This window comes from Hippopotamus amphibius, chromosome 5 (assembly GCF_030028045.1).
Source record: "Hippopotamus amphibius kiboko isolate mHipAmp2 chromosome 5, mHipAmp2.hap2, whole genome shotgun sequence".
NCBI classification, from domain to species: Eukaryota; Metazoa; Chordata; class Mammalia; order Artiodactyla; family Hippopotamidae; genus Hippopotamus; species Hippopotamus amphibius.
This window is the reverse complement of record NC_080190.1, coordinates 158943330-158960026: the sequence shown is the minus strand read 5'-3', so window position 1 is coordinate 158960026 and position 16697 is coordinate 158943330. Positions and strand designations below refer to the sequence as shown.

At 43.7% G+C, this 16697-nt stretch overlaps 1 long non-coding RNA gene across 1 annotated transcript; it reads left to right on the top strand.

Annotated features, from left to right (window-relative positions):
• Positions 1-6914: 6914 nt before the first annotated feature.
• Positions 6915-9279, top strand: LOC130853486 (uncharacterized). Its single transcript, XR_009053787.1, has 3 exons — positions 6915-7047; positions 8175-8624; positions 8985-9279. It is a non-coding gene; the product is annotated as an uncharacterized LOC130853486 (long non-coding RNA).
• The last annotated feature ends 7418 nt before the right edge of the window (positions 9280-16697 follow it).

The following is a 16697-nucleotide window of genomic DNA, read 5'->3' as shown; positions in this document are numbered from 1 at the left end:
CACCAGCCCTGAGACTTTGAGCTGGTTCCTTAGACTCTCTGGGCCCCAACATTTTCATTAGTAGGTGGGATTATGAGTGAGGACTGAGGAAGATACTTTGGTGTAGGTCTAATGCTTAGCACACAATGGCAGCTATTAAAATCACAACAAGGTTCTTTTTCAGAAGAGAAAACAGGCTCGGAGAGCACATGAGACTTGCTCAAGGTCTTGGGTTTCCTAATTCCAAGTTCAGGAATTCTGTACCATTCTGCCTCACTCTTAAAGTGCACCATTCTGCCTCAACCTTAAAGTGAGGCTATTAAAGAATATTATTAGAACTGGGAGTTGGAGGAAAAGAGAAGTGATGTGAACCTGTTTAAATCTGAAAGCTCTCTGACAAAAAGCGTGAGGATGACCAGTATTGAATTGATTGGAAAGATCTGACTGCAAGAACATTTTAAATTCCCATTTTCCTTTTTTTTTTTTTTAAAGTATTTTCTATTTATTTGGTTGTGTTGGGTCTTCATTGCTGCACATGGGCTTTCCTTAGTTGTGGTGAGAGGGGGCTACTCTTCATTGTGGTGCGTGGGCTTCTCATTGCGGTGCCTTCTCTTGTCGCAGAGCACGCGCTCCCTAGGTGAGCGGGCTTCAGTAGTTGCAACACTCAGGCTCAGCAGTTGTGGCACGTGGGCTCTAGAGTGCAGGCTCAGTAGTTGTGGTACCTGGACTTAGTTGCTCCACAGCATGTGGGATTTTCCCAGATCAGGGCTCAAACCCGTGTCCCCTGCATTGGCAGGTGGATTCTTAACCCCTGTGCCACCAGGGAAGTCCCCAAATTCCCACTTTTCTAAGTATCTTCTCCTTAAACAAGGTAGGTCTCCTTAAACAAGATCAGGTCCCAGAAGTAAATAAATTAACCAGAAGAAAGTCTTTGTTCCTGATGTTACAACCTTGGGGAAATAGACCAATGAGCATCAAGCACTAATTTTGATGGACAGGAGGGGTGGGGGGAAAGACAGTCTAAGACTTGGCTACAAATTCTGGTCCCTAGACCAGCTGTGTGGGCATCACCTGGGAGTTGGTTAGAAATGAAAAATCTCAGACCCCGCTCCAGACCTATTGAATCTGAATCTGCAGTAATCCTACCCCTGGAAGGTTTAAGATAATTGGTCTGGAGTGTGGCCTGGATATTAGGATTTTCAAAGTTCCCCAGGAGATTCTAAGGGGAAAAGCAGGGAGAAGAGAGAGAGCACCTATAGCTGGCCTACTGTTATCCTGTTGAGATAACAACTTCAGACAACCTGGGGGCTCTGATTTTAATTGGAGACACTCAATACAGGTCAGCACCAGTCCACCTGGAGCCACTAAAGTGTCTTCTGCCACTGGCCACAGCCATTTTGCTGATGCCTGGACCACAAAGACACGTTGCCGTGAACCATAGGCAGAAATGAGGAGTCGATGCGTGAGTATCAGGACTTCCTTCTGTTTCTGCCATTGTCTGCTATACCCAGTCAGTAAGTCCAGTTTCTTATTTTTAAAAGCTTCCTATTGAGGTCTCGATTTGGTTGACCTATGGGGTGTATTAGGCAGGATTTAGATAAGTCTTAGGCTCAGAGCTTATGAAACTACAAATCCTTTGAGAAAAGGTCAAAGGAAAGACTGCTTTCTGTCAACTGCACTCTGTTGGGGATTAGTTTTCTCTTCTCTCTCTGGAGTTGGTTTGCTTATAAATTGAGCAAGGAAACACTGGACCCAGGAGACAGAGACCTCAGTGAACAGAGTTAAATGGTGAGTAAGACTAAAATGTGGAGGGGGTCAGGTACCAATAAAGTGTTCCTGGAGACACTGGAGAACAGCTGACCTAAATGTTTACGCAGGAGTGACCACTGTTCCAAGGGCTCTGCAAGAGAAACTGAATCCTCACAATAGCCCTATAATGTAAGAACTGCTATTTTACCCACTTTACAGAGATTATCACTGAGAATCAGAGGAATTCAGATTGCTTGGCTAGTAAGGGCTGGAACTGACTTTCCAACCCAGGCCTCCCACTGACCCCCAGGCCCACTCCCTCTCTTATACACACTTTCCACCAAGAAGTAGCACACCAGGATTCTAAGATGGGATCATTTTAATTCTGAAAAAATGGAGGAATAATTTGTCAAAGAGGCCAAATGAGAAGAGAGTTAGATAAGGAATAATATGGAGGCCCTCTTCCATCTGAGCAGCATTAGAAGAGAACGAACTACTACTTAATTAATCACTTGTTTTCTATTGAAGGTTAGGTAATTTAGATTATATTAGTTTCAGGCGTACAACGTAGTGATTCAATAGTTTTATAGATTGTACTCCGTTTAAAGTTATTACAAAATAATGGGTATATTTCCCTCTGCTGTAACCACAATGTAACTTAGATGAATCTTCTTATGGGGCTAAGAAAATGTCCTTGTGGTTGTGGATTTAGCACAATTTCATTGTGAAAGGGCCACGGAGCCCTAAGTTCCTAAGAACAAATGCTCGGTTGCTTTTTGCCACTAGCAAGTAACTGCTGTTAATGTCAAGTGGATGTTCAGTGACTATAAAGTAGCAAGAGATGTTCAGGTGCTTGCCTGTTTCATGCATCTTTTGCAAGTTTATTCAACCAGTGTTCACTGTGGATGCCTTTGTCATACCCTGTATTTTATGTGTTATGGACACTCTCTAATTCATCCCTGAGGAATGAGCACAGTGTTTTATTTTATTTTATTTTATTTATTTTAGCCACACCATACGCCTTGCAGGATCTTAGTTCCCTAACCAAGGATAGAACCCAGGCCCTTGGCAGTGAAAGTGCAGAGTCCTAACCACTGGACTTCCAGGGAATTCCCAGTGTTCCACTTTAGAAATGAGAACATTGAGGTTCAGTGAAGACCTGAATTAGATCTAGACTGTCTGACTGTAGAGCTTCTCCTCTTTCCTGGATACCCTCTTAACTTTACAGTCCATGGGTTCTTGAACCTCAGTGGACATTAGATGCACCATTAGAGATGGTTAAAAGGCAGATTCCTGGGTCTTCCTCCAAGAGATTCTGATTCTGGAAGTCTGGAGTTGGGCTCCATATTCAATAGTAACCCCAAAGTGACTTTAATTCCGCTGGCCTGTAGAGCACACTAAGTGGTTACTGTATCAGCGTTTCCCCCCAGACCCAGTCCCAAGAAAAGGAGAAGTCCACAGCCCGACTGGAGGAGGCAGACACACAAAGGATGATTACAATACAGCACAGTAATTGCTTAAAGGGGGATTTGTCCTAGGAAGCTCAGACATCAGTTGTCCAGGTAGAAAGAAACACGGGGGTGGAAGTAGGCGGTACAAGGCATGGTTGGGTGGGATGGCGTTGCACCAAGACCAGGAGAACTGTAGACCCTTTCCAGCACTATGCTGACAGCAGATAGTCCCTTTCTGAACACAGGCTTCAAGCCCTTGCCCCTAGCACTGCCCCCACCCAAACACCATTCACATATATCCCCTCAATAATTCAGTCCTGTTGGTTGATGCTTCCACATGCCTCTGAAATCCATCCACTTTTCTCCATCCCACTGCTGTTCTGCTGTTACCTTCATGTAGCCTGCCTCTCTCCTTTGCTGTGCATTAGTCATCTAAAGCATCATTTTTGCTTCCCTCCATTCGTTGTCTACACAGGATCCAGGGTGATTTTGAAAATCTTTTGAAAATGCAAATCAGATCACATGACCCTACCCCCATTGTAAGCTCCTCTACAGATTAAAGTCCCCCATCTTTATATATGTTGGTTTGCAAGGCCCTTCCCGATCTGGTCCTGATTATTTGGCAGCTGTGTTGCTCTCTCCCTTTCCCCCCAGCACTTCATGATCCCCCATCCAAAGCCCCACGCCATTCCTTACACCTGTTCTTTCTCCCTGGCCTTTTGCAAATATTGTTCCCTCTGTCACGGATGCTCTGTCCTCCATCTGGGTAACCCCTAGAGCATCCTTCATTCAGGGCTCTGCTGGGATGCCACTTCCTCAGGACCCCCAGTGAGTTGTCTCCCACAGTCCCTGCGTGTTTCTCCTCCTTGCACTCTGCACTCAGCACCCTGCATTTTAAATGCTTACATCTCTCTGCTCCCGATGGGGCCATAAACCCCATGAGGACAAGGGCCTGTGAATCATGACCCCGCTGTGTGCCTGAGCCTTGCACGGCGCTGTGCTTGGTCTGCGCTTGTTTCCTGTCTTTTGAGTGCACGAATGCACAAAGGTGGGCTGAGTGCCCCTTGCCGACTAGCCTGGTGGTTCATCTTCAAAGTCTTCCAGCCTCATGCCCGAGGCCCCGTTTCTACTCACTTTCTTCCTGGGCCTGACGATCTGATGCCGTGGTCTGCAAATCTGCATTTTTTGACAAGGTCTGTCAGTCCGTGCTGATGGAGGTGATTCATGGATCCCACTTTGAGAAATTCTGCTGGACGCCTTTCAGGCAGACCTGAGGGGTCGGGGCTTGTCTTCCATGTGGCAATCAGGGTGAATATGTGACCATGAGCCATGGAACTGAGGGGGGAGAAGAAGAGAGGATAAGGGAGGGCACAGGCAGTTCCTGCTGGCTTGTCCTGAGGTTAACAACAACAATGACCCAATAATAATAACAGCTAAATGCTGTGTGTGGGTTCTCTCCTTTAATCTCTACAACCACCTAGTGAGTTGGGGACTATCACCTCCATTTCACAGATCATGAGGGTTAGAAAACCTAAGTAACCTGTCCAAGCTGCTAGTGAGTGGCAGATCTTAAATTCAATTATCCCATGACTTTTTCCTGAATGGAGGCTTCGGGGAGGCAGTGAATCGGGAACAGAGAAAAATTGAAGAACTAGAAAGGAACAGGTGCGGTGAAGGGGAGAGACAGGGTGGGATGAGAAGGGAGGAGTCAGAGGTACATGAACCCCTTGTCCTTCTGATGTTCTCAGCTGAAGGGTCTTTACTGCATAAGAAGCCCTGGAAATCACACTGGGGTGTCCCAGCCCAATCAGCCCAAGACCACCGAGACATACTTATTGTCCGACAGAGTCAAGGTTATCGACCCATTGGGATGAGGGAGGTCACACACCAGAGGACCCATGGGGTGTCTCACCAAACAAAGGAAGGATAGAGGTATTGTAGGATTGGGGGAAGTGTGGAGTGTAGGTAAAATTTACAGCCGACTCTTGAACAACGTAGGTTTGAACTTTACAGGTCCACTTATTTGTGGGGTATTTTCGATAAGTGCATACAGCACTACAGGATCCATGGTTGGTTGAGTCCGTGGATGTGGAACCATGAAAACAGGGGGCTGTCTGTAGTGCGGGTACCAAGTGGGTCTTCCCAGTCCCCAGCGTGCAGCAGGCAGGCTAACTCCAGCCCGCACCGTGCGGTTTCGCGCTTCCCCACCTCATTTCTTCTCATTAGTTTGGTTCCAAAAAATGATGGATGTGAACCTGTAGCTGCCAGATCTTAGAGTCTAACTGATTAAAAACAACAGCAATGACAAGCAGGCAGCTTTCATAGAATGAAATCCAACTTAACCATTTACCCGATGTTTCCGTATGCACGATGCATGGGTTATCTCATTCACCCTTTGAGGCAAAGCCTTTGAGGGACATACCAGGCTCCGACATCAGCAAACCCAGGTCTGAACTCCGAGCGACTCGGATGAGTTACTTAACCTCTCCGAGTCTGAGTTTCCTCCTCATTTTTAAATGGAATAAAAATGGTACTGACAACGGTGCCTGGAATGTGTCAGTAACAGTATTTTGTTGAATAGGACTGAATACTGTGTGTATCAGTGGCAAGGGGACACCCAGCCACCTTTCTCTCTGAGAGACACTGGTGTTACCCCCTCAGTTCTCAGCTGTCAGTTGGGTATTCAGGAGCCCTCATGATGCTTTAGCGTAGGTCTTACTGGATTGCAGGAGAGAGAAGAGGAATCAGACTTTCCATTTAGAGTAACAAGCAAATTGACATTTCTCAGACTTATTTCTAAGCCATTATGAAGAACCCAATGATCTGTGCTAACGAAGAGACATGAACATCACCTGGGAATGACTTTGGGCTTGAGCTTCAAATTCCTTCTAAATTTGGACTCTAGGAGTAATCTAATTGCCTAACAATTTTGCCTCCTTTGTCTTTCTCTCCTCCACCTGCCTTTCAGTGGAGGGGTTAAGAAAGTCTAGAAGGGGAGGAAGGAGGAAGCTCAAGTCGAGATAAAAGCAATTAGAATCATCCTGCTCTAGTTTTGTCCTGGAACTTCTCACTTTATGATAACTAGTTTTCGTGCTTTCCCCCACACTGCAGTCTAAGCTCCATGAGAGTAGTGGCTGGCTTATTGCTGTCTCCTGGGTACCAAGCACAATGCTCAGCAGATAAAAGCCCAAGCTCAGGGACTTCCCTGGTGGTCCAGTGGTTAAGACTCCTTGCTTCCCCTGCAGGAAGTGCAGGTTCGATCACTGGTTGGGTGCGGCCAAAAAAAAGAAAAGAAAAGAAAAGAAAGAAAAGCCCAAGCTGAATAAATACATGCTGAATGAATGAATAAGTGAGATACTAAAGTAGTTGTTTTAACCCCTGATTATAATTTAACAATATTGTAGGCTTTAAAAAGAAATGCAAGTTTTCAGATTCTCCATCCTAGAAATTCTGATACAGCAGGTCTGGATGTGGGGATCCCAGAAAGGGCACGTCTTAAAATCTACTCATATCTCTGGAAAGATCCAAGAGAAATTAGTGACATCATTTGCTTCTGAGGAGGAGAATTGGCTGGTTGGGGACTATGGAGAAAGAGTTTTAACTGAATATCCCTTTCCATTTTTTTTGCTTGTGAGTCATATACTACCTACTCATAAAAGAAAATAAGATTTAGATTAAAGATTAAAAAACTCCCTAGGTGATTCTGACGTGCAGCCAGGGTTGAAAATAACCAACTGAAGACAAGTAGTTATGTCTAACCAGGAGCTGGGATTGGGCCGACGTTGAAATGTGGGCCTTCCGTGCTGCTTGAGTAATGGGCTGTCACTGAAGCAGGCCGGGAGGAGAATTTACTCCACTGACATATGAGGTTAGTTAATCGACTGGGGAGAAGGAGTGGGGGCTGTTGTCTATCATTCTAGGTGCTCAGGGCCCTCGCAAGCCTGTGTTTGAGTAAAATAGGAAAGAAGTTTCCTGTGCTTTGTGATAGCCAAGCATTCGACAAGAAATCAACGTGTTTCCCCTTGTTTGGTAATCAAAAGCTCACCAAAAAATCAGATAAATTTTCTTCTTTGGCTCATCAGATTGGCAAAGATTAAAAGAATAATATCTAGCATTAGGAGGCTAGAGAAACAGTCTTGTACACTGCTTCTGGGAGAAAGTGCTACTGGCTTACTGGAAAGCGATTTTGCAATTAAAATCAAAACCTTAAAGGTATTTCATGGGATGTTTGACTCAGTAATTCTGAATGATTTATCCTATGGAAGTATTCAGCCAAATGAACAAATTTAGATACGTAAAGACATTTATAATAGTATTTACAGTAGTGATTATATTGATATAAAATCATGTTTATATTTTTCTATTATAAATGATAGAAAAATCCACCAATATAAGATCATTTAAATTATGGTACATACACACAATGGAATGCCTTGTCACCACTGAAAATGTAAAAAGGACGTCCTGATGTGGTATTAGACATGCATACTCACAGACACAGACAAACTAGGGGCAGAGTACAAATGATGACATTTTTGTAAGATAAATATATGCCTAGAAAAAAAGGGTATAAACTAGAATCTTAAAAATAATGACATGAAGTATAATCTTTTAAAATTGATTTCTATATAGATTTTAATCTTTCCTTTTTTTTTTATAATGAACATGCAGTACACACTAATTTTCAAATACCCATTAACACTTTAAAACATATAACCTGAAGTCCCTTTTACTTTTTACACAAGTAGGAGGGTATTGGTTGCAAGTAACAGAAACCCTACTAAAAGATGCTCGACAACTAGGATATTTATTGCTTCACTTGGTAAGCCTGGAGTTGGGCGGCTCCAGCACCAGGTCATCTTTTGAAGGGCACTCCTTCTCCCCACGGTCACGAGATGGTGGCCATAGTGCCTAGCATCGCATCTACAAATAGCCATGTTCTAGGCAGGCAGGCAGGCAGGCAGGGGCTTCTACTTAATATTCTTTCTTTACCAGGGGAAGATTCTTTGCCGGAAACCTGCTAGAAGATTCCCCCTCAGTTCCTCTTGACCAGAATCGAGCCATGTCTCATGTTCCAGGTGCTCAGTAGGACTCCAGCCTCTGTAGCTCAGGTAACTCCGTCAGGAAGGAAGAACAGGAGTGGCGTCAGGGTACATAAATAACCGCGTCTGCCGAGCAGCTTATTCCAAATCGCACTTGACTCACCCCCCATCCAAACCTTCTAGTAGCAGAGGTTGCTTCTGCTACCCTGTTTTGTGCATTTGGGGACCTGGGTGGTGGTGATTGCGATGGTGGAAAAGGCCATCTTTTGCCAGCTGCCTCTGGAGCTCAGGCTGGTGTCTCTGGCACTTTTGCTGTCTTGGGTGCAGTTCCAAACCAGTGGCAATGATGGAATCAACAAGGTTTCACCTTGTACCTGGCTCATACCTACACTGTCTCTCACAGGTGAGGCTTTGTTTTACTTCTTTTTTTCAAATTTTTTCACCTTTATTGGAGTATAATTGCTTTACAATATTGTTAGTTTCTACTGTACAACTAAGTGAATCAGCTATATATATACATATATCCCCAGATCCCCTCCCTCTTGAGCCTCCCTCCCACTCTCCCTATCCCACCCCTCTAGGTCATCACAAAGCATCAAGCTGATCTCCCTGTGCTCTCTTTGCTTTACTTCTAAAGATCCTCAGAAAAGAGGATTTTATAATTTTTCTCCATTCCCACTTTCTGTGCCTAGTAAGGTGTTGTGGGAGGAATTGTGTTCCCCGCCGCCCACCAAAATTTGTATGTTATAACTCTGACTCCTAGTACCTCAGAATGTGACTGTATTTGGAGATGAGGACTTTAAAGAAGTGATGAAGTTAAAATGAGGCCATTGGGGTGAGTCCTAATCCAATCTGACTGGTGTCCGTATAAGAAGAGGAAATTTGGACACACAGACATCAGGGATGCACATACACAGAGAACAGTCCACGTCAGAACACAAGGAGAAGGCAGCCATCCCTAAGCCAAAGAGAGAGGCCTCGGAAGAAACCACACCTGCAAACCCCTTGATCTTGAACTTCCAGCCTCCAGAACTATGAGAAAATAAACCTTTTGTTTAAGCCACCCAATCTGTGGTATCTTGTCATAACAGCCCTAACAGATGACTATATAAGGTAACAGTATAGAAGAGTCTCTCTCAGAATATGGCCCTCCAGCCATAGGTAACGGGACCACCTGGGAGATGTTTGTTACAATGAAGACCTCTGGTCCCACTCCAGACTTATTGCTTTATGGAAGTCTGCCCTCTGGGGGCCTGAAATCCCAGTGACCATGGGCTCTAGAGGCAGTCTGACCTGGGTTCACCTCGATGTTGTCAGGGATGACGAGGTGACCCTACAAACTGTCATTTAAAAGGGGAAATTGTAAGAATGAAAGGGGGGCGCTCAGTAATTACCCTGAGATAACAGGTATACCCTGGGACTGTCTCAGACATGCCAAGACCTATGGTCTCCCAATTAAAACCAGATGCTGGGTGACTGAGCAGAGCACTCAACCTTTTGGAGCCCCACTGAATCATTTATAGGATGTGACTGATAGGATCAGCCTCTGAGGGGTGTGGTGAGGCTAAAAGAGATAACATCTGCAATGCTCTTACATAGCACAGGGCAGTTCCTTTCTCCCAGGCCCAATCCTAGCACATTAGACTAAAGTGATTACAACAATGGCAACTTTCCTCCTGTGTCATCAGTTCTGGTCTGTGTGGATATAAACAACCACGAGGTAACTACATTTAAACTTTCAAAAAGTGCATACTAACTTAAATTGCCTTCAGAACCAGTTGTGTTACTGGCAGACCAAGGGGGTGTTGAACAGCTGTTTAATCCATTTTAATCCTTTCAGTTTAATTAATTTTTATTTTCTGAATAATTTACCTGGGTTAGCTCCTGGTTACACTTTTGGAGGTTCTGTCCTTAGGCCTTTGGAATAGTTGTTGTATGGGTTTTGTACCTTTTTTTTTTTTTTTTTTTTTTTAAGCTATGGATCTAAATAATTGGCAGAACCCTACATCAGCTCAGGAATTTCCAAATCCATGTGTTCACCCTGGGTGAGCAAAGGGGCAGATTGTGAAGTAGGTCAGTATATGTCACTTCTACCTTCCTCTATGAAAGGGTGTTAGAATCTTTTAAGTCTGGATTCAAATCTCAGTTTTACCACTTGGAGAGCTGTGTGACTTTGGATAAACCACAAAACTTCTCTGAGCCTCAGATTCTTAAGCTGAGAAATAGAAATCAGAATAGTGCTCAACTCACAGGACGATAATGTAGGTCAAATGAGACAATGCATTTGTGTCTTCTTAAGACTGGTCCTAGAATGGTGATGCTTCCAAAACAATAACAAATGCATATTAAAACACTTGGAGAATCACGTGAGACTTTCCAAAGCCTCTTGACAGAGGAGAGAAGGGCAGTGGTGTTACACCAGGCAATGCCAGCAAATCCTCCCAATCTCTGTTCAAATATCACCCCTGCAAAGTCCACCCATGATGGTATTTCTGTCTTCAGTTTTCCATTTCTGCCACCCTCTGCCATCCTGCCTACCTGTAATCCCCTCTTCCCACTTCCCGTGTCTTTCTTCTGTGCATAATTCTGAGACATTTCTTTTGCTTACTTATTAATCCTGTTCCCACAAAAAGAAATCAGAAGCTGAAGAACTCAAAGAATCTTCCTTAGAAAGTGGGGAGATAAGAAGTGCTGTGAATACCCATCTTAGGTTCTTTTTAGCTGCTGTTATTGCTGTGGTTTATAGCATGTCCAGGTACACATTTATTGCCCAGTAAATGTGAGTTCTCTTCTCTTTTTCTTCCTGACTCTCTTTTGCTTTCCTCCTCTCCTTAGAAAGATACAGTGCCCTCAATTTTCCTCTCTGTCACCCCAGCCAGGGTCCAAATCTCTCTTTCCAGATGCTTTATTTTCCGTTACTTCTCTGGAGAAAGGAAGAGGGTTAATAAGGTGTGAGTTTAGAGCTTATACCTGGCTGTGGGCCAAGGAAAAGAGCTCTGAGTTTGGGAATCAGAAATCCTGGGTTCCAGTTAACATTGGTCAGGTTTTGTTTGGTTGCAAAAGTAAAGTAAACTTTTGCTATTTTAAGCAAGAAAATGATTTATGTAAAGGTATTAGGAAAATCCCAGAATCTGGGAAGGCTGAGAGGGCTCTGAAGCTACACAGCCAGTGTCAGTGTCACAGGAGTTGCTGTGGTGAAAGCACCACAACCAGCCCCACCCTTGCTAGACCCCAGCCCCACTTGGGACTAGACCCTAGCACATCTGCTATTGCAGCACCTTTGAGAGTGGACATCTCCGCCAGCACATTTGCTTCCCCAGCACGGGCACTCCTTCCTTGAATGTTCACTTCTGAGCCCAGGCTTTTTGTGCATCTAGTTGGTGGGACCCAAGTCCCATGTGGACAGTGAGCTACAAAGGAATGTGAATGTGAGATGTTTCGAAATAGCAGGGCTTAGGATGAAAAAATTGCCAACGGGGAGACACGGGATCTAGAGGGAGACACAGTGACAAATGCCTATGCCCAGTCTCTCTGCCCTGACATTCATTGGTTATACCACTGTGAGATAGATCCCTCTGAATTTCAGTGTCCATGTCTGTCAAATGATCAAAACCTGGCGGGGAAGGGGGCGAGGTCATGGGATGAAGAATCCATTTCCCCTGCTTCTGGATTCTAACCATGAAAGTGAAGTCCAAGGAGCTGGATAGAGATTCAGTGCTAACTTTGGAAATGACAGCTGACCAGTGATGATAACCCCCTGTGCAAACTCTCCCTGGTAACTCCTCGGGTAGAGAATGAGGTAGGGCTGCACCTCTTTCTTGCAGAAATGGAGATGCCAGATTCCAGGGATGGACAAACTCAAGATGCACCAGTCACAGGTGGAACAAGCAGAGTGCGGCTGGCATTGTTCAGGCAGGAATCAGGAAACGTGCACTCCCGCTGCACCTGGGCACCAAATCTGAACAGCAGGTTGTAATGCCCTCAGTAATCCTTCAGCTGCCCACCATGCCAGCTCAGCTGCAGTGACACAGAGAGGCAGAGCTAGAGGTTATATCATTACAGGAACATGCATTCCTGTGCTTGGCACTGGGAGGATGTGAGTGGTGAAGGAGAAACAAGGTTTGAAACAGAGCCAGAAACTACCAGAAGCTACTCTGCATACAATTATTCCAGTCATCAAACGTATAAAATTGTACATGGCATATTCAGTTCCCATTAATGCCGGGTCAGAATGGAAGTACTCTCCTGTCAGGAGTAAAGTGTATAGTGCAATGCACACAATTATAAATGCATCTTTTCCTTTTACTGAAGGGAATTGAACAAAATGGGGTTTATGAGAATTCCTGTGTTTGTTAGCAGTACCTCAAGGATTGAGTGAGTCTTCATGTGATGTCTCCAAGGTATCAGGTTGCCCCTTCGCACGTCTGACACAACCTGTTCTGATGAACTCTAACGGCTCCAGATGAAACAGCCTGAAGAAGCCAGTGTATTTTTAAGGCATAGGGTACAAGTGATCTCGGGATGCTCACTATCCCCTTTATGCCAAAGTCTAGACAAATTAACTTAATGCAATATACTTAATTGAGTGGATTCCAATTCAGCAAATAGAAATGGAGCAATTATATGAGGTGGTCACTCGTTCAGATTTGGGGAGGGGGGCAGCTGGAGAGTCCTTGCCTTCAAGGACATGTGGGTTTAAAATTCTTTGCAAACAAATGCAAGTCACTACTGTTATTGTTAATTTTTGAGTAGCAGGACAGTCAGTGGTGAAATCTGAGAGGGAGCTGAGAACTGCTGGGAAGAATGCCTTCTCTCTCGGCCCCTATCATCTTGCACTCACCCTACGTGACTGTCACTGCAGCCCAGCTGTAACATAAGCTAATTATAGTCTGATAGTGAGTGACAGTGGCATGGAACAGAAGATCAGGATTAGAACAGGTCCAGGCTGTATACACACACACACTTGTGTATATATAAAGCCAAGAGTTATAGAACAACAATTAAATCATGCTTTCAATCCATTCACTGTGAGACAATTACCCATTTTGGATGGATGGCAGATGCTTCTTTAGGAAACAGGCCCAAGAATTCCAGAGAAATTAAATGACCTCTTGCATGACAGAGGAAACCTAGTGTCACATAAGATGAGAGCTGTCCTCCCACTTTCCCACCCTGTGCCTCTCTCAGTCTGGCCTGGTACCCCAGTTCCCGCCCACTGGCTGCTGCCCTACAACAGTAAGCCACAGCCTGCCATGTTGCTAGTTTACCTGGGGGACCGTTTCAAGCTTCCCATCTCAGTTTCCCATCTCCCCTCTTACTGCCTAGAAATTTAATAGTAATTGACACCTGTATATGCTTTCTAAGTGACGAGTCTCACAAGTAACGAAATAAAGATAATCTTTGAAAGGTGACATACCTTTTTTAGCTTTCTGGATTGTCAATTAAAAAAAATAATAGTGATGTTGAAGGTACAGAGGGCTGATGATAGCTGCATAATTTGCTACAATTTTTCTGGTCTCTAGAGAGCAATCGGCTGCATATTTTAGAAGCTTAACATGTACATATCCTTTAAATTAGCAGTGATGCATCCAGAAATTTAGCCCAAGAAAATAGTAAAGAATATGACAAATATTTAGCTACTTAGATGTTCACTCCAGTGTTATTTCATAGTAGAAGAAAGTTGTTGGGGAGAAAAAACCTTGTCCATCCAAACCACAGACAACTGATTTAATCAATTATATCAATTTAATCAATTATAGCAATGTGTATCAGTATAGTGGAATAATATGCAGTCATTAAAATGATAATGTGAGACAGATTTATTTGCCTGAAAAGATGTTTCCTTGAAAGCAGGTCATAAAACAATAAGGCAGAGCTCTTCTTCTGGGAAGATGGAATAGACACACTTTTCTTATTTCTCTCACTAAGTACAATTAAAACCCCTGGATGTGATGCATAAAACAAGCATAGGAAGGCTCTGAAAAGTGGAGAGAAGGAGGCAGACTGGTGGGGACCTCAGAACCCAGCAGTGAGTCCCCTGGGGTTTTATTTTGCCTCATGTATCCCAGATTTGAGCTGATGAAACAGCAACCTGGAAACATCACTGGGCACAGACCTCAAAAGCCCCAAGAAAGACCCACATTCTCTAGTCACCAAAACAGGGGCAGCTTAGCAAGACAGAAAACTTTAAAACAATAACTTCTCTACTACAGCTAAACACCACAGAAAAAAACTGCAGACCCACCTTGTCATCAAGGCTGAGCAGGAGCTGCGACTTCCCCACTCACCCAGCTGTATTGAGGCAGCCCAATATCTCACCAGGATGCTAAAACTCAGAAGCATCAAGGAGTTTGCCCAAGTTTCACAGCTGTTAAAATCCTGTGCTGCTGAAACTACCCTTCTCTGTGTACTATAGTAAAACCTATACTATTTTATTGGCCTTGGCCAGGGTTAGCTCAGGGAGAGAGGCATGAAGTCCTCAGAGCTGGCAGCATGTGGGGCTGGGGGAAGACTCTGCATATTTCTTCACCTTTCTCCCCCATGTGAATGAGTCACCCTTCTTTATGGCCTCTGTGGTCAAGCATCAGTGAACTCAAACATAGGTCAATAAAGACTTCTCAAACTGAAATACAAAGAAAAAAACAATGAGGGGGGAAAATATAGAACAGAACATCTAAGAACTGTAGGAAATTTTCAAAGATAGAACATGTTTGGATACACCAGATAACACATAATTGAAATACCCAGAGAAGAAATAAATAACGTAGCAGGAGAACTAACTGAATAATGAAAACTTTTCAAAATGAATAACAGAAACCAAACCATAGACCTAAGAAGAATTTCAGAGAGCCCAAGCATAATAATGCCCCCAAATCTACATACAGGCTATCATATTCAAACTTCAAAAAACCAAAGACAGAGAGAAATTACTGAAACAATCCAGGAGAGGGACATGTCTTACTTATAAAGGGACAAAGATAAAACTTACAGCAGACTTCTCATCAGAAACTATGCACACAAGAGGGGAATGTTGACAGGGAAAAAAAAAAAAACCCACCAACCTAGAATTCTATACCCAGCAGCATTATCCTTCAAAAGTAAAAGAGAAATAAAGACTTTCTTTAACAAATAAAAACTGAAGGAATTAATCACCAGTAGAGCTGCCCTGTAAGAAATGTTTAAATAAACACTTCAGGGAGAAAGAAAAATCATATAGGTCAAAAATTTGTATTTTTGACTGCATACATACAGAAAGGAGCATCAGAGAAGGAATAATAAAGGTTAAAATAAAATCTATTTTTTCTTAGTTGATCTAGCAACAACTTCTTGTTTAAAGTAATAATAGCAACAATGTATTGAATGATTATACCACATGGGTAAGTGAAATGAATAACAGTAATGTCAAAGGGATGAAATGGAGGAAGTGGAAATATTTGGTTATAGGGTAACCATACTACAGGGGAGGCAGTATAGTGTTATTTGAAGGTAGACTTAGATTAGTTATAAAAGTATATTGCAAACTCTAGGGAAACCACTAAATTTTCAAAAATTAAATAATGGAACTATATAAAATAAGAGCTGAATAATCCTCCCCTACAGTGTATAACACTACTCCTGAACGGTAGCCACTATTAACAATCTGGGGTGAGCTCTCCAGAATACAATGGAGACACATTTTTCTGCACCCTCCTTATTTTTCTTCACCCAACTTTACTAGGTACTTCCTTCCATGCAGGTTTACTTCTGAGTGGGTTCTGATGGAAGGATTTGGGGGCACTTCATCCAGGCTAGGAGGTAGCCTTGAGATCACTAGTGATGGATGCATGTAGCTAGAGAAAAACTGCTTGAAGGACACACAAACAACCAGTGGGATTTGGTGACCTCTTGACACCAGGAATCATAGAATGAAGAGTGCTGTGCCCAAGGCAGGAAAGCCAGACCTGAGGGCTCTGTCCAAGCAATGTGCATTGGGCCAAATTAATTCATCTCTCTGAGCCTAGCCAAGCAGGCATGCATCACTCAATGCACAGATTCTCCATGATGCTTAAGTAACATCCTCCCTATGTGACATCCCCTTTAAGTGGTCACCCAGCCTCTGCTTGAACTCCACAGTGATGGGCAGTGGGGGAAAATGAGGGCCTCTGTTGGAGTTCGTTAAGTTGACCCTAGTGTTGGTGGTGGAGTGGGATTAGTGCTGGACAGAGTAGTGAGAACAAGTCAGGACAGGGAGCAGTGAACCCATGGGGGTGGTGGTGGAGGGAAGGAGATGGGAGGTTGAAATTGAACTCACAAAGGAAGGTGGATTTCAGAGCCAAATAAGGGGATTTTCTGAGTCCTCAGTGGGTGTACAAAGGGTCCTGCTTGAATGAGAAGGAAGTATTTGCACCTCTGTTCCCTCTGGCTACCAAAGCTACCTCTATTTGGAAGAACTACTGTTTTTCATGGGAGTCAGCCAGATTACAGGGGACTGAGAGCA